The sequence below is a fragment of the Armigeres subalbatus genome, chromosome 3, assembly GCF_024139115.2.
Source record: "Armigeres subalbatus isolate Guangzhou_Male chromosome 3, GZ_Asu_2, whole genome shotgun sequence".
Classification (NCBI taxonomy): Eukaryota; Metazoa; Arthropoda; class Insecta; order Diptera; family Culicidae; genus Armigeres; species Armigeres subalbatus.
In genome coordinates this window covers 414415132-414438764 of record NC_085141.1, presented here as the reverse complement: position 1 = coordinate 414438764, position 23633 = coordinate 414415132, and the positions used below count along the sequence as shown (strand labels likewise).

The following is a 23633-nucleotide window of genomic DNA, read 5'->3' as shown; positions in this document are numbered from 1 at the left end:
TCATAATGCTTGCATAAAAGCATTTGAATTTCGTAGGAAAAGATGTCCAAAGATAGTGAAAAAGTGTATAAAAGAACACAGTGAAAGCAAAACCTCGATAGAATTCTTTTACTAGAATTGCTGCATTGTGAAACTGAAAATTGATTAACTTTTAGTTTAGTAAATCGAAGTTCAATTATCCCACAAATCAAGTTTCTCACATGCATTCCCTAAGAACCTCCATCAACGTGGGATACCAAATGAATATTCGGTTTCAAAATGTTCCACCCTCGTCAAAATTGCTCCGAAAACTGCTGCACGGCCCATCTATGAAGGTCGTGCATGTCACATAGTTTGTACATCTATGATGTGCTTCATCTACGCCGCGTGTCACCGCACACTCATTGCATTTTTGATGTTATTCAACCTTCCAGGGTAGACATGCCGGCCTAAATTTGAAATATTCAAACTCACACGCAAACTATGTTCATCTTGTACACACATTCGCCATGCAGCCTCCGACGAGCATCCATCGGGGTGACGAGTTGAACTGACGGTAATCCGCGTCCAGCCGAAGCTCGAGCACAAAACAAGCTGACGAAAAACTCTACAAACTTCAGCACGCTGCTACCCGTTGGTGGACCCTTCGTTTCTTCGACTGTAGCGCATATTATCCCCTGTATTGTCATGTTTGTTGGTTGGAAAAAGCCAAAGTAGTACCAATACAATGGAAACAGAAATCAAGAGAGATAAAATTCACCACGAACTGGGCCTAATTTCACCACATATCGACGCTGATCCTCGAGTTGAGCGCATCTCGAATCGTTTGGTTCTCTACCACTTGGCGATATGAATCATTCACGCAGACGGGGTCTCGCAAGCTCTCAATCATTGGACATTGAAGCATTTCGAATAGATGGTTGTTTTGATTGGCGTTAGCTTTGCAGTTTGAACAGAATATGCACCCTTCTTGTTTACCTTCGTATTGTACGCAGTGTCTACTAACTGGAAAAACCTGGAAAACCTGGAATTATCAGGGAATTTCTCTCCACCTGGAAAATACCTGGATTTATCAGGGAATTCCTCACGGGTCTTTTGTAGAACAAAACTAAAAAAATCGGCATTACTGAAATTTTGCTACATGACAGAGGGGAGTCATACCATTCATTTGCGACCTGGATGTAAATAATCCGTCGGGGGGTCTAGTGCAACTTTTTTTTTGAAGTTTTTTTTTTATCAAAATGTTTAAATTTTAAAATGAAAAATGAACTTTGAATGAGAGTTCTCAAGTAATCAAAGCCGAAATTTGCATAGCATTATTTTAAATTTATACTTGATAAGGAGAAATAGTGAAACCGTAGCCACTAAAAAATGAGAAAAGGGGATGGGAAAGGGCAGGGTTTTAAGTTAACTTAAATATGAGAACAAATTACAAAATGAAATGAGTCTGCAATCTTTTTTGTGACGTGATTTATGAATGGTCGTCTATAAACCACGAGGTCTTTTGGTGAGGATTATAGGGTGAAAGGCGGGAACAGGAGAGAGGAGTCTCGCTGGAGATCTTAGTCCGTACAAAGTTATAGAAACAATAGATCTCGGAGGAAAAGTAAGCGGTATCGTACACTGCCAAAAATATTTATATAAGATATATGTGTCGCCGTTATAATTTTTTGCAATAGCTCCACCCTAATATAATCGATATACAACCACACATAAATTATATAATTGCTTATTTGAGACCACACATAAAGTTGATTTCGACATATATTTTATTAGTAGTTGGCGTGGAGAATGGTTATGTGTGCGCTGATAAACATCATAAGTTAAATCTATGGTTTTTTGCCAATAAATATGTGTGGATTTTTAGTAGTGTATATCACAAAAATGTATCCACGTGATTTATGGATGACCATTGGCGTCCAAACTCGTGCTTAAATCACATGGAAAATATTATAGGTAGATTGGTTAGCGGCTGATAAATAATAAGTTCAGTTGTTTTAATGATACTTGAGTTATTCCGCCAGTACTCTATGGGTGCAAAAATATTTAGCACTAGCTGACCTGACGAACTTCGTCCCGATGGAAAATTATTTTTCCAAATTACAAAACGGCTTTTTTGCTGCGCTTTTACTTCTTTTTGGATGTTTTTATTTATACTCATGCGTTCATGCTTCTAATTCCGAATGATTCAAAGAACAATTTGGGAATGGTACATGTTTTCGCTATGAAACACGATCATCTAACTTAAAAAAAAGTTGTACTAAACCCCCCGACAGATTATTTACATCCCGGTCGCAAATGAAAGGTATATGCCTCCTCTGTCATGTGGCAAAATTTCAGACATGCCGATTTTTTTGAAATAAAGTTATTGAAAAAAGACACCGTGATCCTGACATGATCAGGGAAATTTTAATACCCGGTGATCATGAGTGAAATTCTTTCAAAAGATGAAAAATTATCATTAAAAATGTTTGAATAAATATAACAATCAATTCTATTGAAAATGTAGTGAACTTTAATGGATCGTTGTTCCACGAAAAACGCTTTGCCATCTTCAAAAGAATTCCTGGAGAATTTCCGAAACTATTCTTGGTAATATCTAGGAATTTATTCGGGAAATCAATTAGGGAATACTTTGCAAATTCTTTTGAGTATTCTCTCGGAAATTCTTTATGAATATATTAAAAAAATACTAAATCAGTTAGGATTTTTAAAAGCAATTCCTGGAGGAACTTCCGAATCAGTTTTCCAAGAAATTTTCCAAAGAAATCACTAAGAGAGTGTCTAAAAGAATGATTAGCAATTTTCTTAATTATTTCTGAAGGAATTTCCAAGATAGAAACCGAAAATAATTCCCGGAGGAATTTCAAAACGAATTTCCGGACGATTTTTCGCATGTTTTTTTTTAAGAAATTCCCGAATGGGAACCTGAAGGGATTTAAAAAAAAAGTGTAAAGTGACTTGTGAAGGGTTTTTCCTAAAGGAATTCTTGAAAGAATAGCCGAAGGAATGCCGAATGGATTTTTCAAATGAATTTCTAAAGTTATTCTCTAAGAATTTCCAAAGAATTCTTAAAAGCAAAATATCCAGAAAAACTCCTCTAGGTGTTTTCTAAAGAAAGTTTTCCTCAAGATTCTTCTGAGGTTCTTCTGAGTTCCTAAAAAATCCCAAGGAATTTCAAAAGAATACCCGAAGCATTTTCCGAAGGTTTTCACAGTGAAGCAGTAATAGAACGCTAGTGGCGCTGTGACCATTGAAATTAGTCCGCCAAAATATGCTTCAATAAGCTTAATAGCCTATTCGATGCGATTAGATACGATACAATTAGATTATTTTCATTTTCATTTATTTAGTTAACATCTAAACAGATAACACTGAATCAACAATTTGACGCCACAATGCACGGTTCGAGGCCGCATCTCTCCATCCTCGGATACGCCCCACGCTCGCCAAGTCGTTCTGCACCTGGTCTGCCCATCTCGCTCGCTGCGCTCCACGCCGTCTCGTACCTGCCGGATCGGAAGCGAACACCATCTTTGCAGGGTTGCTGTCCGGCATTCTTGCAACATGTCCTCCCCATCGTACCCTTCCGGCTTTAGCTACCTTCTGGATACTGGGTTCGCCGTAGAGTTGGGCGAGCTCATGGTTCATTCTTCGCCGCCACACACCGTCTTCTTGCACACCGCCAAAGATGGTCCTAAGCACCCGTCTCTCGAATACTCCGAGTGCTTGCAAGTCCTCCTCGAGCATTGTCCATGTTTCATGTCCGTAGAGGACAACCGGTCTTATTAGCGTCTTGTACATAACACATTTGGTGCGGTGGCGAATCTTTTTTGACCGCTTTTTCTTCTGGAGCCCGTAGTAGGCCCGACTTCCACAGATGATGCGCCTTCGTATTTCACGACTAACATTGTTATCAGCCGTTAGCAAGGATCCGAGGTAGACGAATTCCTCGACCACCTCGAAGGTATCCCCGTCTATCGTAACACTGCTTCCCAGGCGGGCCCTGTCGCGCTCGGTTCCGCCCACAAGCATGTACTTTGTCTTTGACGCATTCACCACCAGTCCAACTTTTGTTGCTTCACGTTTCAGGCGGGTGTACAGTTCTGCCACCTTTGCAAATGTTCGGCCGACAATGTCCATGTCATCCGCGAAGCAAATAAATTGACTGGATCTGTTGAAAATCGTACCCCGGCTGTTACACCCGGCTCTCCGCATGACACCTTCTAGCGCAATGTTGAACAACAGGCACGAAAGTCCATCACCTTGTCTTAGTCCCCGGCGCGATTCGAACGAACTGGAGTGTTCGCCCGAAATCTTCACACAGTTTTGTACACCATCCACCGTTGCTTTGATCAGTCTGGTAAGCTTCCTAGGGAAGTTATTCTCGTCCATAATTTTCCTTAGCTTTACGCGGTCTATACTGTCGTATGCCGCCTTGAAATCAACGAACAGATGATCCGTTGGGACCTGGTATTCACGGCATTGTCGGATTTGTCGTACAGTAAAGATCTGGTCCGTTGTCGAGCGGCCGTCAACGAAGCCGGCTTGATAACTTCCCACGAACTCGTTCACTAATGGTGACAGACGACGGAAGATGATCTGGGATATCACTTTGTAGGCGGCATTAAGGATGGTGATCGCTCGAAAGTTCTCACACTCCAGTTTGTCGCCTTTCTTGTAGATGGGGCATATAACCCCTTCCTTCCACTCCTCCGGTAGCTGTTCGTTTTCCCAGATTCTGACTATCAGTTTGTGCAGGCAAGTGGCCAGCTTTTCCGGGCCCATCTTGATGAGCTCAGCTCCGATACCATCCTTACCAGCTGCTTTATTGGTCTTTAGCTGTTGAATGGCATCCTTAACTTCCCTCAAGGTGGGGCTGGTTGGCTTCCATCGTCCGCTGAACTGACGTAGTCATATCCTCCGCTGCCTTGACTTTCACTGCCTGTACTCTCAGCGCCATTCAGATGTTCCTCGTAGTGCTGCTTCCACCTTTCGATCACCACACGTTCGTCCGTCAAGATGCTCCCATCCTTATCCCGGCACATTTCGGCTCGCGGCACGAAGCCTTTGCGGGATGCGTTGAGCTTCTGATAGAACTTGCGTGTATCTTGAGAACGGCACAGCTGTTCCATCTCCTCGCACTCCGCTTCTTCCAGGCGGCGTTTCTTCTTCGGTACCGTTCCACGTTCTGCCGGGTACCTTGCTGCAGCGCGACCGCCCGCGCTGCGTCCTTCTCCTCCAGAATCTGTCTGCACTCTTCGTCGAACCAATCGTTTTAGATTATTTATTGTAATAAACAACGTGTTGAAGCTGAGAAAGAAAATTGAATGTATGGGGATGGCATCAGGTTGTTGTTTATCATGATATTTATGATCATAAATGGCGTAATCTGAATAGGCTATAACTTGGCCGTTTGACATTTATAGTACCGGTACCTTGTCCTAATGCGTAACGTCATGGACCAAGCAATCTCATATTTTTGCATCAACATATTTCCTGAAGAAGTTTTCGTAAGAAGTTCTGAAGGATTTCCTGAAGAAATTCCCAAACATATTTCCAGAATATTTCCTTAAGAAGTTTTCTTAAGTTTCCTTAAAATAACAGCTGAAATCAAATTCAAAGAAATTCCTGAAAGAATTCTTAACCAAATTTCCAAAGAAATTCCTAAAAAAAAATTTAGAAGAATATCTGAAGAAATCTGAAAAGTATTTCATAAATGTATTTCCGAGGGATTTTCTCAAGACATTTTCGAACAAACACCTAAAAGAATTTCAAATAAAAATCGTGAAGGAATCGCCAAGTGCATCTCTAAAGGAATTTCCGGAACAATTCCTTGAGATGTTTTCTAAAGTTTTAGCAAAGCAATTTTCAAATTAAATCCTGTAGGAAGTTCTGAAGCAATTCCTAAAATCCGGAGGATTTTCCAAATGGAATCTATGGATAAATTTTCAGAGGAATATCTGGAGGAATTTCCTATGTGATTCCCGAAGGAATTTTGACTGAATGGCTGAAGCAATTTCTGGGTGAACTTGCGAAGGAATTCCTGGAGGAATTTCTTAAGTAATTTACAACATTGTTTATGTGAGGCTACCAAAAAATTCTTTTATGAAATATTTTTCGCAATATTTACTATTTTTGAATTGATTATTTTGCTGCTAAAATCTATAGATATATCTATATGACACGTTTGTTTTTACCTGGAAATTACTGTGAAATACCTAGAAAAAACCTGGAAAAATCAGGGAATTTTGTTTTTACAGATGTGTAGACACCCTGGTACGTTATTGGAACTAGTTTTAAAATTTCATTCATGTTTTCGATCGAATGCTAATCGAATGTGATATGTATTTGAAAAACTGTTGCCCCATCGACCAACAAATTAGCTACCTTTCTAAGCTGTCAAAAACAATAAAACAAAACAAGCTTTCGGTCAGATTCTTACCTTTTGACACAATTTCATGTTATAAGTTGATGAATGCTCCTACCCTGGAAGATAATTGAAAATTTTTCGATTAAAGGTTAATTTGGAAATAAAAAAAAGTCAAAACTAGATCGCTAAAAGTCAAAGTCGATTCAACTTTTCTCCATTAAACAAAACTCCCTCCATCGCGTTTTCGCAATATTCAAGCACCGTAATTAAAGTTCATCAAACGCGTCATCATCGCCAGCATCAACAGACCCCTTCTTTATCTGTCAATCAAAACTGCATCACAGTCGTATAAAAATTCAAAGCCTCGGATTATTAAGCAATGCACTTCTGTGAATTGCACTTTGGTCCTTTTCCGCCTGTTCGCACTCAAATCGAGAGTGAACTAAATTTTGCATCAACAAGCTATCAGAAATCCAGCGAGGGTGTGACTGCATTCTACGGAGCACTTTTTACGCCTCATTCGTTCCAATTCAGTATAGTCAATGTCTGCAAGTTCGTATTCTGTTTGATTTTGATTTATCGGGATAAAATTAATATTTGATTTGAGCCTGAATTATTATTATTATTCTACTTGTGCCACTTGGCGCAAGGGTGTGCAGTTTTTTTTTGCGATTTAGTTCGGTCGTTTCACAGTCAAGGGATTACGCTAGTCGTCGCTTTTTTCGCAAATTCTCGCGCACTGCCGGACCCTTTCTGCACCGAAACCAGCTGCAACGTACACCAGCCATTTAATTCCGAATCCAGAAAGGAGGAGTACCTACATCCAATCAATAAACAGTTGCGAACTTTGCGCGCCAAATCCGATTGAGTTCCCTATTGCTCCGTTCCGTAATCGGCACCGAATCAATCTCGCGCGAACGCGCCAAACTTCAGATTCGCAGCGCAGCAGTGAAAATCGAACTCCGCGGCGGTGGTGGGTGGGTGCGGCACATAAGCTTCAATGTGGTCTAAATTTAATAAACATCAACATAAATTTAAATCTCTTGGCGGCGGCGGCGACGCCGACAGTGACGACGACGGCGGTAGGTCTGATGATGTTGCCCGACTACAGAAAAAGAAGCGAAGAGTGCCACCATAAATTGGATATGAAATTTGCTTAAATCCGGGTGATTCGCAAAAATGTGTGCACTCGGCAGATGAGAAGGCGGTAGCAGAGCCAAAGCAGAGAAGCAAACATGGCGCAATGACTTGGTTCGGATGTCATTTGGAAGAGGGATGCGTTCGTTTGCCGAGTGTGAAACGGGGAGGGATCACCACCATTCTTCACTGCGATTTCTGCGGGAGAAAGGGGGGGCAACTGTCAATCGAAATTCAATTTTCGCATGAATTTTTGGTTTCTGGGGAGGCGGCGGCGATGGCGTCGTCGCTTCTGGGCTGAGTCGTTGTGGTGCAAATCATTACACCATCGAGCGGGGGCGTCCGGATGAATGGAGCAAACGAAAAGGGATTTATCAGTTTGATGGCGCTAGCGGTGGCCTTTGGAAGTGGAATTTTGTCACGGAACGAAATTTGGGATAATGCTTGTTGACTGGGAGGTGTTTACGGAGTTAGGGAAGGTAGATGATGGTTTAGCGAGAGGGGCTTAGATTCAGATTGATGCGACAAAGTGGCTGCTGTCTTTTAAAAGGATGGATAGATGCTTCGCAATATCACAACAAAACCTTGAGTCTTGGGGAGCGATGGCGATGGAGAATTTGTTTTCATCATTTTAGCTTGGAAAGGAAGCTTCCAAATTCTTCCAAACATGCTCAGAAGTAAGAAAGTAAAATATCGTAATCCAAAGTACCGAAGTATCCGAAGTATGTATTTCCTTGTTGTTCAATCCCTGCTACCATGTGGCTCGTCATAATTATTCCAAAATCACGAAAATGATTAATTTCCTCAATAAATGACCTCAAAATATGCACTTTTTGATGAGTTAACGATTTTAATTCATATTTTATTGTCATACATATTTTTTAGATTGGAATTTTGTATGTTAGAGAGAAACTAATCATCTAACGATATGATCACAGTACACTGGAGTCGCTTTTTACCCATTTCAAGTTGTGTTTTGTGCAACTATTTTAACGCTGATTTTCTTCTTTTGTCTGTCAATGAGCTCGGACCTAGTTGACGCTGATTTCGGGATTTACCTACGCAGATTTTCCTTTAAGTTTTTTTTTATACTGCGACTGTTTTTATTGATTGATCGTAAACAAATTTAATGGTTTGTACTAATTTCTCCCTCTTTTTATTCCAGATAATTTGGCCTTTTCAAACGGTAAGTCCACAGAACAAAAATAAAAACTACACATTTTATACTCCCGATCCATATTATCTAGTTTCTCGTACTTGACTCGACTTGAAGAAAATGATCCCAGCTTATAATATTTATACTAGACGAAGGTACTATCTAGGTTTATTATCTTATTCTATTACAAGCGTGTAGATTTAAGCACGGTAGTTTAATAAGCTAAAGCACTTAGACGAAATCTACGACTGGTATGAATATTATAAGCTGCGATCATTTTCATCAAGTCGATTGAACTACGAGACACTGAAGGTGGTATTACTTAAGCATATGCGGTATTTCGAAAAATTTCGTTTCAGGTGGTTCGAAACGAAATTCCGCGGAATTTCGCGGAATTTTAGCATGGCGATATCACATTTCTTGATTTCGTTTCGTTTCGTAAAATTACAAAAATTTTGCTAGAAAAAACTAGCTTCTAACGAAATTTAACGGAATTCCGCGGAATTTCGAAACAAATTTAAACTTAAACCATTCTTTATTTTATCAAAAATTTTGGCTGCGCCACTGAACAAAATTGTTAAGTTGTTTTCAAAACTTTAGGTTATACAGTTTATTCTATTAACGCTTACTACATAACCCCATTCTTAGTCGACAAATACGTATGTAGTTTGCTTCTATAAAACGTTTTCAGTGTTTCCAAGTTTCAAATTTATATTTTGTGATATTTTTTACTATTTGTACAATATTAATGCGGAATCGATCGTGTTGCTGCTGGTCATGGGACGGCAGCTAGTCCAGGAGAACGCGAAGTGAAAAAAATCTACCTCGCGTAGCAGAAATTTGTTTAACCAGTGTACAATCGATGTTGTAGATGCTGATCACACCAGCTAGTGTGGGAGAACGCGAAGTGATAAAACTAATGTCTGCATCAATGAGCACAGAATTATTTAGTGCGGAATCGATCGTATTGTAGAAGCTTATTATACGAAGCACATTGAATTGTGTTGGATTGATTTGAAAAACAGTTTTCGTCTTCTTGTTTTCAAATAATTTTGTTTACAATAAATATTCAGTCGCTTACCCATGGGCTTCACATGCATTTCCTTCTCTACTAACCAACGATTCCTTCCCCGTAGCGCTCACGGAGATGCAGAGCATTCCTCGGTCTTTTATAACAGCGGTTTTCAACCTGCGGTACATGTACCCCTGAGGGTACTTTCGCCGGGCCCAGGAGGTACCTCGGACGAAATGCTTAATGGCGGATGAATTACAATTTTAATCCAAACTTATTGATAAAGTTTTGTATTTTTTTTATTTCTAAACTTTGACTTGTACATAATACTCAGTGGTCCAAAATATGAGCCGTCAAACTGGTGGTCCAAAATACCTCCTTCATCCTATGCATGGCAATCAGCAAATCATGGCCTATTGAATCCTGTCCTCCACAACCAGTACAATGGATGAAGAGATGTGGGACAAAAGATCAAAAGGGCAAAACCTCGAATGAACAAATTTGAAAAATCTTCTATGCAATCTACCGGGTCAAAGCAGAATGTTGAATAATATGTTAAGAATATGATTCTTAACTAAAATCTTGAGTCTACAGATTCGAAAGCCGCCATTTGAAAGACATGAAGACTTCTTCCTGACATGAAGACTTTCTGCTTATTTTAAAAGCCTCGGATCTTTTCAAGGGGCTCGGAAGGGATTTTTAAACAGGCTCGACAGCCTCATTTCGAAAGGCTCGGGAGCCTACTCTCAAGAGGGTTGGAAGCCTCCTTTCTAGAGGCCCGGAAGTCTTCTTTTGAGCTTTCTTCTTTTTCTTTTCTCCTTCTTTTAAAAGGCTAGGAAAGCTCTTTTCAAAAGACTCGGAAGGTCTCTTTTAAGAGGCTCGAAGCCCTCCCTTAAAGAGGGTCGGAGTTCTTCTTTCAAGATGCTTGGAACCTCGAACCTTATCTCGCCTAAGAAGCCTCCTTTCAAAAGGCTCAGAAGCCTCCTTTCAAGAGGCTCGGAAGCCTCCTTTCAAGAGGCTCGGAAGCCTCCTTTCAAGAGGCTCGGAAGCCTCCTTTCAAGAGGCTCGGAAGCCTCCTTTCAAGAGTCAAAACATTTCGTACAGTAAGTCCCTTGATGTAAGAACTTAATTTTATTGGGAAGTTTAAAAAAAATGAAAATTTCAGAAAAGTTTATGGAGAGCCATAGATTTCGTTAGATTTCAGATCCATTTTTAATATACTTCAAGCGCTACGATTATTTCCATTTACAGCAAAAAAAATCATAGGGGTACCTCAATTGATGCAAAAGTTCGAAGGGTACCTCTCAAGAAAAATGTTAAGAACCGCTGTTTTACAACAATGAGTGTTAAACTAATTTTCCTCTTCTAATCCTAAATTGACTGTAAGGACGTGACCAGCATCGTTATTGGTCATGATTTGGAAACTCCGAAGCAAGTATTCAATAAGAATAACTTGTTTGTATCCCAAGAATATTATTTAATTGGTGAGCTGTGCATATTTGCTGTTTTTCGGACAATCATGATTGGCAATCACGATGTGTACAGCTCATCAAGCTAAGCTCTTCTTTGACTATTTCCACAATATGTAAGGAACATTGAAGATTTGTGTGCATTTCTAGATCTTCGCATGGAAATTGCAAAAAAAAATCCAGAACGGGTTGAAAGATTATTAAAATTGCTGAAAGTTCTTTACTTATGATTGCTTTTAGCTCATACTGACCATAACAGCTGTTCTCATGTGCCAAGGACACACAGACAATAGCTCAGTTCGTCGTCGTCTGATTGTATATAAGACTATGGGTCTGTGAAATTCAATCTGAAGTACATATCTTTGTGCATTTTAGAAAGGTGGACAGGATTCTTCTAGTGAGCAAATGTATGCTATATGTGCACGAATAATGAGAAGAAATAAGTTTTTGCTGTTACGCCCTTTTCAAATATCAATTCTCTATCTGTGTATGCGCCTGCCAGATGTGGATACATAATTGAGTATCCCACTAAATAAAAAAATAAATTTAAGCATTAATTTTCTGATTTTAAATTAGCTCAATACTATAAAACCATGCTGACAAGACAATATGAAGTATGCTTCCGCATAATTACATTATTCTGATGTGAACTAAGGTTTTAAACGAATTTTGAATCCGTATATGAAAAATCCCACAATTTCTATATTTTTTATACTTTCTGATATGAAAGCGACATAAATGCTGGGTTATTCCCTTATCGCCAATGGTTTCATTCATTTCATTTATTTAGTTAACATCTAAACAGATAACACTGAATCAACAATTTGACGCCACAATGCACGGTTCGAGGCCGCATCTCTCCATCCTCGGATACGCCCCACGCTCGCCAAGTCGTTCTGCACCTGGTCTGCCCATCTCGCTCGCTGCGCTCCACGCCGTCTCGTACCTTCCGGATCGGAAGCGAACACCATCTTTGCAGGGTTGCTGTCCGGCATTCTTGCAACATGTCCTGCCCATCGTACCCTTCCGGCTTTAGCTACCTTCTGGATACTGGGTTCGCCGTAGAGTTGGGCGAGCTCATGGTTCATTCTTCGCCGCCACACACCGTCTTCTTGCACACCGCCAAAGATGGTCCTAAGCACCCGTCTCTCGCCAATGGTATATGCGGCAAGAATGCGGTGATTTATCACAGACTGCCTCTTCTATTATTATAACTCTTTTGGACGTAAAACAGTTATTTGACTTCGAAATAGTGAAGTCCGAATTGCGTACATAATGTAAAACCAATTTAATCAAAAATCCGCGGAAAAAGAAATTGAAATTTCGTTTCGTTTCGAAAAATTTCGAATCAAATGAACCTTGATTTCGTTTCGTTTCGAAGTTTCGAAAGTAAATCCATATTTCGTTTCGTTTCGATCCGAATCAGCATAGACATTTTAAATTTCGTTTCGTTTCGTTAGGAAAAAGTGTGTTATCGCATACCCTAGTATTACTATTCAAATTTGTTTAAACAAGTGGTCGCCGCCGGTGATTTTTTAACGTCGTTGTCGTCGCCGCTAAAAATGAATCGGCGTGTCACCGCATGAAAATTTTCCACGTCGTCGGGCCCTCATACAAAGCCCGGACAAAACCTGAGAATGAGTTCAAAACTTCACCACAGAGTAATTTTGAAACGTTGAATTTATTTTGTTATTTTGTTACTTTATGTTATCCAAAAGCTTCCGCAAGCCTAAGCCCTAGGATCTTAAACAAAGACAGCGTCCTCATTCTTACATTGCACCAGTCAATTTCCCGCTTTGGCGCAGCTATGCGCAATTCATCACACTAACCACCGGAAAGTAAAAAAAATAGATTTTAATACACTGAAGTTTTTTTACGCGGTTTTTTTTTTGCGCGGTTTTTTTTACGCGGATATTTTTACGCGGTACCGACGTAAAAAAAAAACGCGTTATTTAAAAAAAACGACGTAAAAAAAACCGCGCTATTTAAAAAAAACGACGTAAAAAAAACCTATTGGGGGACTTAGAAAATTTTATATGTTGGTGCCTACTGGGGACTTAGAAGTTTTATTTATGCCGGTGCCTAGACCTGTGCGCCGCCGCGCCACGCCGCCGTTGCCGGTGGCTTTACTCACGCCGCCGCCGCCGACGATTTTGGGTCGGCGCGCCGCTGATCATAATTTTGCCACGCCGATGACTAATCGCAATAAAAACAAATCAATTAACTTGAGTTGAGTCGAGTCAAGCACGAGACACTGAAGACGGCCTAACAGTTGAGGTCTAAATACGTATCTGTAAAGCTATACAATGTGGTGGAGTTAATTGGAGTAGTACTAAACTTGTCTTATGACAATTCATGTTAAGGTGGAATTCGTCAGAATTCAATTTCAAATCTACCTCAAGTGATGTTGTCTCTTAGTCAGTGTAGTGACATACATTGACTTGGTTAATTAATAAGTTGGTTGATTAGTTTAGAGTTTGAACGAGGCTTTATCTAGTAAAATAACACATAATTTTTTTTAAATGGTTGTTGGGATTCATCTAAACCAGGACCTTATTCAGTCAGGCACCTAAACAATTTGCATAGCATCTGGCAATGGTGTAGGCAAATCATTGCAGTTCAGGAATATCAAATTTAGTAGCACAGTCATTATCTTGACAGTATTTACTTTTTATTTATTGAAATCAATCAGGCCAGTTTAATTTGTTTTACAATTTGTGCTAATATGACAGATGACCTAATCGACAAAACTCAGCAAAGTTATTAAATCCTTTCTGTGCATGCTTTTCCAGTTTTTTCACGAGTAACTAATGTTTATTTAGAAATCAATTTTTGATTATGATTGACAAAACCACTTGGTATTATGCGAGCATCAGTTGAAACCGCTTCTTCTTTTCCTATTAACTGCTACTGTAACCCAGAGCTGGGATGTTGTCGCATCGCCACTTAGTATTTAGTAAACTTATTTAGTTACTTCCGGAAAGTTTCTTTTGAAAACCTTAAAAAATTGCTTCAGGTTTTTTTTCCGGAAATTTCTTTATGTATTTATTTGGAAATTCCTAACGAAATTACTCCGAAGATTCCTTCAAAATTTCTATTGCCGATTTCTTTAGAAAATCTTTTATAAATTTTATTAGGAATTCTTTAAGGAATTCATACGAAAATGGAGGAGTTCCTACGAAAATATCGTTTGGAATTCCTCCGGAGACTCCTTAAAGAATTTCTAAAGAAATTCCGTTGGTAGTTTCTCCAAAAATTGTTTAGGAATTTTTTTGAAGCAATACCTTTGGAAATTTCTTTGAGAAATCCTTCTGATATCCCACCTTTTAAAATTTCTTTGGTAATTATTACATGAATTCCTTAAAAAAAATTCTCTAAGATATTGCGTAAGGAATTCCTTCACAATTTACCCCAAAGAATTTTTACAGAACTTCCCTCACCAATTCTCTTAAAACATTCTCCGGGAAATCTTTCAGAACTTCCTAAAAAAATTCATTTATGATTGCCTTTATGAGTCCATTCCGGAAATCTTTCAGTAGGTAATACATTCGGATTTTTTTTTCGGCAATTCTTTTTAAAAGACTTTTGGTTTTTTTTTATGAATTCTTTTAAAAATTTAATGAGTAATGAAAGTTATTTTTAAATTATTTAAGAAATAAAGTTCTGGTGCAGTCTCAAATGATTTTTTTGAAGAAGTTAAAAAAAAAAATATTGAGGGTTTTGTGCAGGAATTTCCAAATAAATTTTTGAAGACATTTCCAAAAGAGAATCTGAAAGGAATTTCATAAATAATTCCTGAAAGAACTGCTTAATAGAGATGAGCCAGCCGGAGGCTGAAAATCTCTCTCTTCTTCTCCTTCTTCAATGGCATGTAGAGCCAGCTGGAACTTAGCCTGCTGTTCAACTTAGTATTCTACAAGCATTAATTAATTATTAATTGAAAGCTTTTCTATGCCCGCCATTGCATGAGAATGTATCGTGTGTGGCTAGTACAATGAATACGCTATGCCCTGAGAGTCGAGAATGTTTCCAACCCGAAAACATTCTAGATCGGACCGAGAAACGAACTCGCCATCTCCGGATTGACAATCCTACGCCTTTGCTCGCAAGGCTACTGGAGACCCCTCTAGATAAAAAAGAACTGCTTAAAGAGTTTTAAGGTATTTCTAAAAGACTTTCCAAAAGAAATCCTAAAGGAATTTCCAGAGGAATCCATAAAACAATTTCTGAAAGATTTTTTGAAGGAATTTTAGGAGGAATTCTCAAAGGCATTTACGAAGAAATTCGAAATATAATTTCAGAGGAAATGCTTACTGGTATTTCTGACGTAATTCCTAGATTTCTCCAGGTATTCCTCCGGATTTTTTTTCCATTAATCTATCCGCAATTTTCTCCAGAAATTCTTTTGGAGATTCGTCTGGTAATTCCCTCGGAAATTGTCTCAAGGAGTTCTACAAAAACTATTCTAGAAAGTCTTTGGGAAATTCTTTCGGGTATTTTTTGTAATTTCTATTAGGAATTAGTTCGGAATTTCATTTCAGGAAAACATTGGGAAATTTTTATTATTCTTGATAAAATACCTCCAAAAAATTTTCTTAGAACTATTTTGGAATTCCTTGCAAAGTTTTAGGACGAAATTCTAGGGAATTCCTTAAGAATTCCTGACCAAATTAAGAATTTTCACAACAACTCCTGAAGATACTTCCGACAATCTTAGATTTCTCCAAAAATTCTTTTGGACATTCCGTCGAGACTTCGTTCAGAAATTCCCTCAGAGATTTCTTCGGAAAATCTGAAAATAAATCTAGAAGTTAAATAAATGTTGAAATATTTCAAGATGTTCCTCCAAAAATTAAATTAAAAGAAGGGTTTCTAAGAACTATTCCAAAACTTCCCTCAGGAATTCTTTAAGAACCTTCTACAAGAATTCTTTATGAGTTTCCTTTGGAATTGCTACAGGAATTCCTTAGCAAATGTCTTAAGGAATTGCTTCGTAATTTCGTAATTTCGATTTTTTAGGAATTCCCTTCAGATATACCTTCCGAAAATCCTTCGCAAATTTCTTTTGAAATATCTACAGAGAATGTTTTCGAAGTTCCTTCAAAAATTGTTTTAAAATTCCTCCAAAAATTCCTTTTGAAATTAATTTGCGGGTTTCTTTAGAAATTTCTTTGGGATTACCCGTAATGCTGGGTAGACACCTTAGCGTGGTGTGTTACGGGGTAAGATCTACCACAGTTACATTGCCAGCTACAGGCAAATCCTGACCCAACAATTACCTTCCTCATTATCCAACTCCGTGGTACTTATGAGGGTGTCGCTAAGTCGGTGGCCTCTCGTTAAGTAAGTACTACATCAACACTTCCTTCCTCTCCCTAGTTACGGTGAAGATGGGCGTGGCCAGGAGTAGTAATCCTCATGCTTTTGTTATTTTTGTTTAAGACTGGAATCAAGGACCACTCCCCTTCTTGATTTCTGATAGCATTCTAGATAAGGATCTCAAAAGTAAAACATGAGTATCACTAGTGTCCAATCTACGAATTACACCGTAACAATGCTAACAATGCTAATGCTAATGCTAATGCTTTAGAAATTTCTTTGGGATTTGGAAATTTGCTCAGAAATTCGAATCGAAGAAAATCTAAACATAATTTAGGAATTCCTTCGGGAGATTCTTTTAGGCATTCCTTCGAATTTCTTGTATAAATTACTTTGGAAAATTATTAGAATTTCCTCTAGGTGTTCCTTAGCAAGCTTCTTGACATTTTTCCAGAAATTCCCATAGGATTTTTTTCAGAACTACTTTAAGCATTTCGTTTAGAAATTCTTAGGGTAATCCTTAGAAAATTCATCTAGTATGTTCGGTAACTTTAGGATTTTTTTTGGCCATTTTTCTCAGGAATTCCTTTACAACATTCTGCATTTATTTCAATTTCATCCGGGGATCTCTTCAGAAATTAATTCAACCCCTCAACATTTTTTTTTTGAAAACTCCTTCAAATGGCAATGTTTGATGGGATGCATTCCGAAATTCTGTTAGGAATTCTTTTGAAAATGTCTGTAGGGATTTCTTCGAAATTTCCTTAAATTGTTTCTTCTGATTTTTCTTCGAAAATTCCTTCGGCTCCATAAGTTCTTCCGGAAATTTGCAGGAAATGCCTTCAAAAACAATTTCGTACATTACTTCAGGAATTCTTTCGGAAAGTCCTTTAGGAATCCCTTCGAAAATTCTTCAAGGAATTCTTTCGGAAATTCTTTTAGGAATATCATCGGAAACTATTACATTCCTCAATAAATTTCCGAATGAATTCCAGTAGGAATATTGTATGATTTTACTAAAAAATCCCAAAAAGAACATGAATGGATTTTTGAAAAAATGCCTATATGAATTTCCCAGAAATTCTCATAGAATTTTATCAAGACGAGCTCGGTGGTTTAGTGGCTATCGCTTCTGCCTAATAAGCAGGAAATCGTGGGTTTAGTCCCAGGCTCGTCCCTTTTCTATTTGTATTTCTATCTTAGGTTTTACTGTGTTTCACATTTTACCAAAACGATTCCTAGTGTTATACTTTTCACACTAACAATTCCAAAACCTCCCGTGGCACTAAAGAGAGTAGAGTTATCTGCATCTTTCATAAGCAGGTGTCCAACTAATAATCCTTCCTCTTCACCAGCATTCGCAAGAACGTGGTCAGGGCAGATCTCATATGTTGAAGAGTGCCCTGCTTCCATCTAAGAGATAGTGATTAGTCCCAAATCAATATATTTGGTAACTAATGAAGGTAATGCTACTCTCTTACAAAAGGCTATGTTGGTATCACCTACGAGCTAATCGCTCAATGCTAAGGCCAAATTCTTATAGGATTGAGCTTACCATAGGAGGAGTTTCCCAAAGGATGCCTGTAGAAATTTATAAGAAACCTAGTTTCCTCCAGAAGTTCTTTCAGAACAAGAAAGAACATTTTAGGCATATTTAACCAAATTTCAGGGAAAATATTCAATTTGGTTAGTCGGTACCAGTCCTACTCAGCCAGTGCTCATTTCTCGCGTGATTTTTGAAAACGTCATTAGTCCAAATGAGAGAATCTCTTTCATTACGCTCTCTTTTGCTAATATCTAGGCTAGTTTAAAATTTGTTGCAATATTTTCACCACAGCACACTAGACAAAGCTATTTTCTTCAGATCGGTACTGGAAAATACAATGTAAATGTTAATATGGCTTTGTAATAATCGAAAGAGAAAGTGAGCAAAGAGAGCCTCTCTTTTGGACTTACGACGTTTTCAAAAATCACGCGAGATTTGCAGTTATGTTGATCATCTATTGAGATTTGTGAATACAAGAAAGTGAGGTGGGAAATAAACTGTCCATCATGTATGCAGCACCTCAAACATCGCTCAATTTTATATGTAATTTAACAAATAGTAGTTCGAATTTTTCTGAAATTTAAATATATTGTGAAGTAAAACCACTGAAATGTAGGTATCAAAATCCTGAATTAGGAATAACTTTTGAATCTAATTCTCAACACTACTCAGGGATCATGAAAAGTGAAGCAGAATTTATTGAATTTAATTCATAAAAATCCGGGAAGTTTTAATTTAAATAACATTTTGTAAACAGGTACTAATTAGTGTCATCAGCACTATTGAATGTGCTGTTTGATGATCGGAAAGCGTATAAAATTGCAATTTTAACTGAAGTCGATGTGTATACGGGTGAGAAGTACGGGTGGTGATTCGTACCGTATGAATAAAAAAAATCCGCGTTGGAATTGATTTTTTCAGCCATTGGTTTTTTCATCTACGCCGGTTCACGCCGCCGCCGCCGATAAAAGCCAACGGCGCGTCGACGTGACGCCGCCGTTGCTGGGGCAAAAGTGACCAGTGCCGCCGCCGCCGATTATACGACCGGCACACAGGTCTACCGGTGCCTACTTGGGACTTTAAATTGGGACTTATAATGGCCCCGTCCCGTCTTCCTATTTGTTCGCTAGGTGTTGTTTGCAGGTCACAGTACGCTAGTATGGATCGTGATATGGTACATGGTTTTTGTGATATGAAACCAGGAATGTCTTCCTATCTATGCTCCAACCCATCCAAGAATCTCCTGAAATAAGGCCTTGAGATCAATAAAGATCTGTCCTCTTGTTTCAAATACGGTACATGCTCTGTGTGACTCATAGAATAGATTGTGTTCAAAGCCTAAGTTCTTGGTCATCCAAAAAAGTACCGAAGCAAGGCTTTTAGATCTACACGCGTAACCAAAGATCTGTCCGCCTGTTTCAAATATGGTACATGCTCTCTGTAATTCATAGAATAGATTAAGTTCAAAGCATAAGTTCTTGGTCATCCAGAAAACTTCCGAAGTAAGGCCTTGAGATCTACACGCGTAACCAAAGATCTATCCGCCTGTTTCAAATATGGTGCATGCTCTGTGTGGTTCATAGAATAGATTGTGTTCAAAGCCTAAGTTATTGGTCATCCACAAAAATCCCGAAGCAAGGCCTTTAGATCTACACGCGTAACCAAAGATCTGTCCGCCTGTTTCAAATATGGTACATGGTCTGCGTGACTCATAGAATAGATTGTGTTCAAAGCCTGAGTTATTGGTCATCCAAAAAAAATCCTGAAGTAAGGCCTTTAGATCTATACGCGTAACCAAAGATCTGCCCGCCTGTTTCAAATATGGTACATGCTCTGCGTGACTCATAGAATAGATTGTGTTCAAAGCCTAAGTTATTGGTCATCCAAAAAAATTCCAAAATAAGGCCTTTGGATCTATACGCGTAACCAAAGATCTATCAGCCTGTTTCAAATATGGTACATGCTCTGTGTGACTGATAGAATAGATTGTGTTCAAAGCCTAAGTTCTTGGTCATCCAAAAAAGTACCGAAGCAAGGCCTCTAGATCTACACGCGTAACCAAAGATCTGTCCGCCTGTTTCAAATACAGTGCATGCTCTGTGTGACTCATAGAATAGATTGTGTTCAAAGCATAAGTTCTTGGTCATCCAGAAAATTTCCGAAGTAAGGCCTTCAGATCTACACGTGTAACCAAAGATTTATCCACCTGTTTCAAATATGCTGCATGCTCTATGTGACTCATAGGATAGATTGTAATCAAAGCATAAGTTCTTGGTCATCCAAGAGATCCTTGAAGTAAGGCCTTTAGATCTACACGCGTAACCAAAGATCTATCAGCCTGTTTTAAATATGGTACATGCTCTTCGTGGTTCATAGAATAGACTGTGTTCAAAGCATAAGTTATTGGCCATCCAATAAAGTACCGAAGTATGGCCTTGGCATCTACATGCGGAACCAAAGATCTATCGGCATGTTTAATATATGGTTCATGCTCTTAGTGGTGTACTATTAGCTTTATTATTAGCATTAGCATTAGTATTGAGCAATTTGGACAAATTCGTAGGTGGTACAAGCCTGGATTGTATAAGAGTAGCACTTTCACAATCATCCATTACCACAGATATTGATTTGGGGCTAGTCTTCTTCTTCTTCTTCTTATTGGCATTACATCCCCACACTGGGACAGAGCCGCCTCGCAGCTTAGTGTTCACTAAGCACTTCCACAGTTATTACCTGCGAGGTTTCTAAGCCAGGTTACCATTTTTGCATTCGTATATCATGAGGCTAGCACGATGATACTTTTATGCCCAGGGAAGTCGAGACAATTTCCAATCCGAAAATTGCCTAGACCGGCATCGGGAATCGAACCCAGCCACCCTCAGCATGGTCTTGCTTTGTAGCCGCGCGTCTTACCGCACGGCTTAGGAGGGCCTCGATTTGGGGCTAATCACTATCTCTTATATGGAAGCAATGCGCTCTCCAATAGTCGAGATCTGTCTTGGCCACGTCCTTGCGAATGCTGAGGAAGGGGAAGGATGGTATGTTGAACACCTACTTAAGAAAGTTGCAGCGACGACCTCCCATGTGTGTCACTTGAGGTTTTTGGAATTGTTAATCTGGAAGATTATAACAGTAGGAATCGTTTTGGTAAAACGTGAAACAGTCGGAAACGAAGAAACCTGGAAATGAACCCATTACGTCCTGCTTATAAGGCAGAAGCGGTAGCCACTAGGCCACCCGACTCGTCTTTTTGTGGTTCACAAAGTATTTTATGTACACAAAATCCATGTACATTCAGTTCGGTCAGTCAGTAGCACGTCGCCAGCTTTACAGTTCACGGAGGGTCGTCAAATTGTCTTCAACTGATCGATTTATCTTGTTTGCTGCGTACCTCGCCTTCTTGTCCCCATAGTGATGAACGATATTCAAAGGCGCGATCTGGTGGTGACCGATTCATGAGAGAATGTGCAGGTTGAGGGTCAAAGACCGGTTCTTCAGCTTAAGCATAATCAACGTTTAGCCTACACACCGGAAGCACTGATGATGATAAGGATCCATTCTGCCCATACCCTGAGGTAAGTTAAGGATGCCATCAGACAGCTAAAGACCAATAAAGAAGCTGACATAAACTGAAATTCTTAGACATGACACTACACAGAACAGACGGGCAAATCAAGAAAATGTGGACACCAAAACAGATGAATGGAAGGTATCTGGACTTCAATTCGGAAAGCCCATTCCAACATAAACGGAATACAGCCATTGCATTGATAGACCGAGCAATCAAATTAACAGACGCAACAGACAGGCACAACACCATCATAACAGTACGGCAAATTCTTAAGAAGAACCACTATCCACAATGGTTCATCGAAAAGATGCTCAAACAACGAATCCATCAGCACTACAACACTCTACAGCAAAACAAAGACAAAAAAGAGGAAAACAAATTTGTGTCAACACCATACATACCCTGCTTAAGTGAAAAATTATGCAAAATTCTAAAAAAGCATAACATTACACTAGCATACCAAACACGAAACAAAACCAAAAACACTATATTCAGCAAACTAAAAGATCCAATCCCCAAAAATAAAACCAAAAATGTTGTGTATGCGATACCATGCGGCGCTGGTGATAAAAAAGTGTATGTGGGACAAACAGGCCGCATGTTGGAAACCAGAATCAACGAACATAGAACCAGCATAAGAAAGAAGGAGTCGAGGACGGGTCTTGCACAACATCATTTGACAGACGGACACAATTTTGATTTCAACAACACAACTATATTGGAACAAATCGAAAACCAGGAGAACAGGTTAATCGCGGAGGCTTTCCACATAAAGCTGATGAGCAATGACGTGACGGTAAATCTGCAACGAGAATGCGGTGGTATAGACTCGGCCTACAACGCACTAGTGTGCAAATTACGATCGTTGAACAGGCGTACGTCAACTCGGCAGCGACGATGACGCACATGGTGCAATACACACATAGGAGCTGATAGTGTTAGATCGAGTAAAAGGGGGGTTAGTTATTAGACCACACTGGTGGGATGTAAACGTTTTTTTCAATGTAAGTGAGTGAAAAAGAAAATTGTATTTAACTAAAAGTAATTAATAAAACATTTTCATAGATCTGATGATGGCTGAATGGAGTAAGCCGAAACGTTATCAAAAAACGGGAATTGTGTGTGTCGTTTTTCACCGAAAAAAATCAACAACCCAAAGATATAAATAAAGAAGCTGGTAAGGATGGTGTCGGAGCTGAGCTCATCAAAATGGGTTCCAGAATCCAGAGATCCAAAGGTCTTACTTCGGAAAATTTTGGATGACCAAGAACTTATGCTTTGAACACAATCTATTCTATGAGTCACGTAGAGCATGTACCATATTTGAAACAAGCGGATAGATCTATGGTTACGCATGTAGATCTAAAGGTCTTACTTCGGAAACTTTTTGGATGACCAAGAACTTATGTTTTGAACACAATCTATTCTATGAGTCACGTAGAGCATGTACCATATTTGAAACAGGCTGATAGATCTTTGGTTACGCGTGTAGATCCAAAGGCCATACTTCGGAAATTTTTGGATGACCAAGAACTTATGCTTTGAACTCAATCTATTCTATGAGTCACACAGAGCATGTACCATATTTGCAACCGGCGGACGGATCTTTGGTTACGCGTATAGATCCAAAGACCTTACTTCGGAATTTTTTTTGGATGACCAGGAACTTATGCTTTGAACACAATCTATGCTATGAGTTACGTAGAGCATGTACCATATTTGAAACAAGCGAACAGATCTTTGGTTACGCGTGTAGATCTAAAGGCCTTGTTTCGGATTTCTTTTTTGGATGACCAAGAACTTAGGCTTTGAACACAATCTTTTCTATGAGTCACTCAGAGCATGTACCATATTTGAAACAGGCGGACAGATCTTTGGTTACGCGTATAGATCCAAAGGCCTTACTACGGGATTTTTTTGGATGACCAAAAACTTAGGCTTTGAACACAATCTATTCTATGAGTCACACAGAGCATGTACCATATTTGAAACAAGAGGACAGATCTTTATAGATTTCAAGGCCTTATTTCATAGCTCTCAAGGCCTTATTTCAGGAGATTCTTTGATGAGC

The 23633-nt window shown here is 39.0% G+C and overlaps 2 protein-coding genes across 2 annotated transcripts in view; both read left to right on the top strand.

The window, feature by feature from the left end:
- LOC134227213 (toll-like receptor 6) overlaps nucleotides 1-23633 on the top strand; it is a 290118-nt gene that overhangs the window by 191008 nt on the left and 75477 nt on the right. The window contains exon 3 of the mRNA XM_062708561.1: nucleotides 8655-8675. The gene's annotated coding sequence lies outside the window, so the exon portion shown is untranslated. The remainder of the gene's footprint in view (nucleotides 1-8654; nucleotides 8676-23633) is intronic.
- The window catches only part of LOC134223085 (uncharacterized), a 106022-nt gene that overhangs the window by 63411 nt on the left and 18978 nt on the right, over nucleotides 1-23633 (top strand). The gene's annotated exons all lie outside the window — the stretch shown is intronic.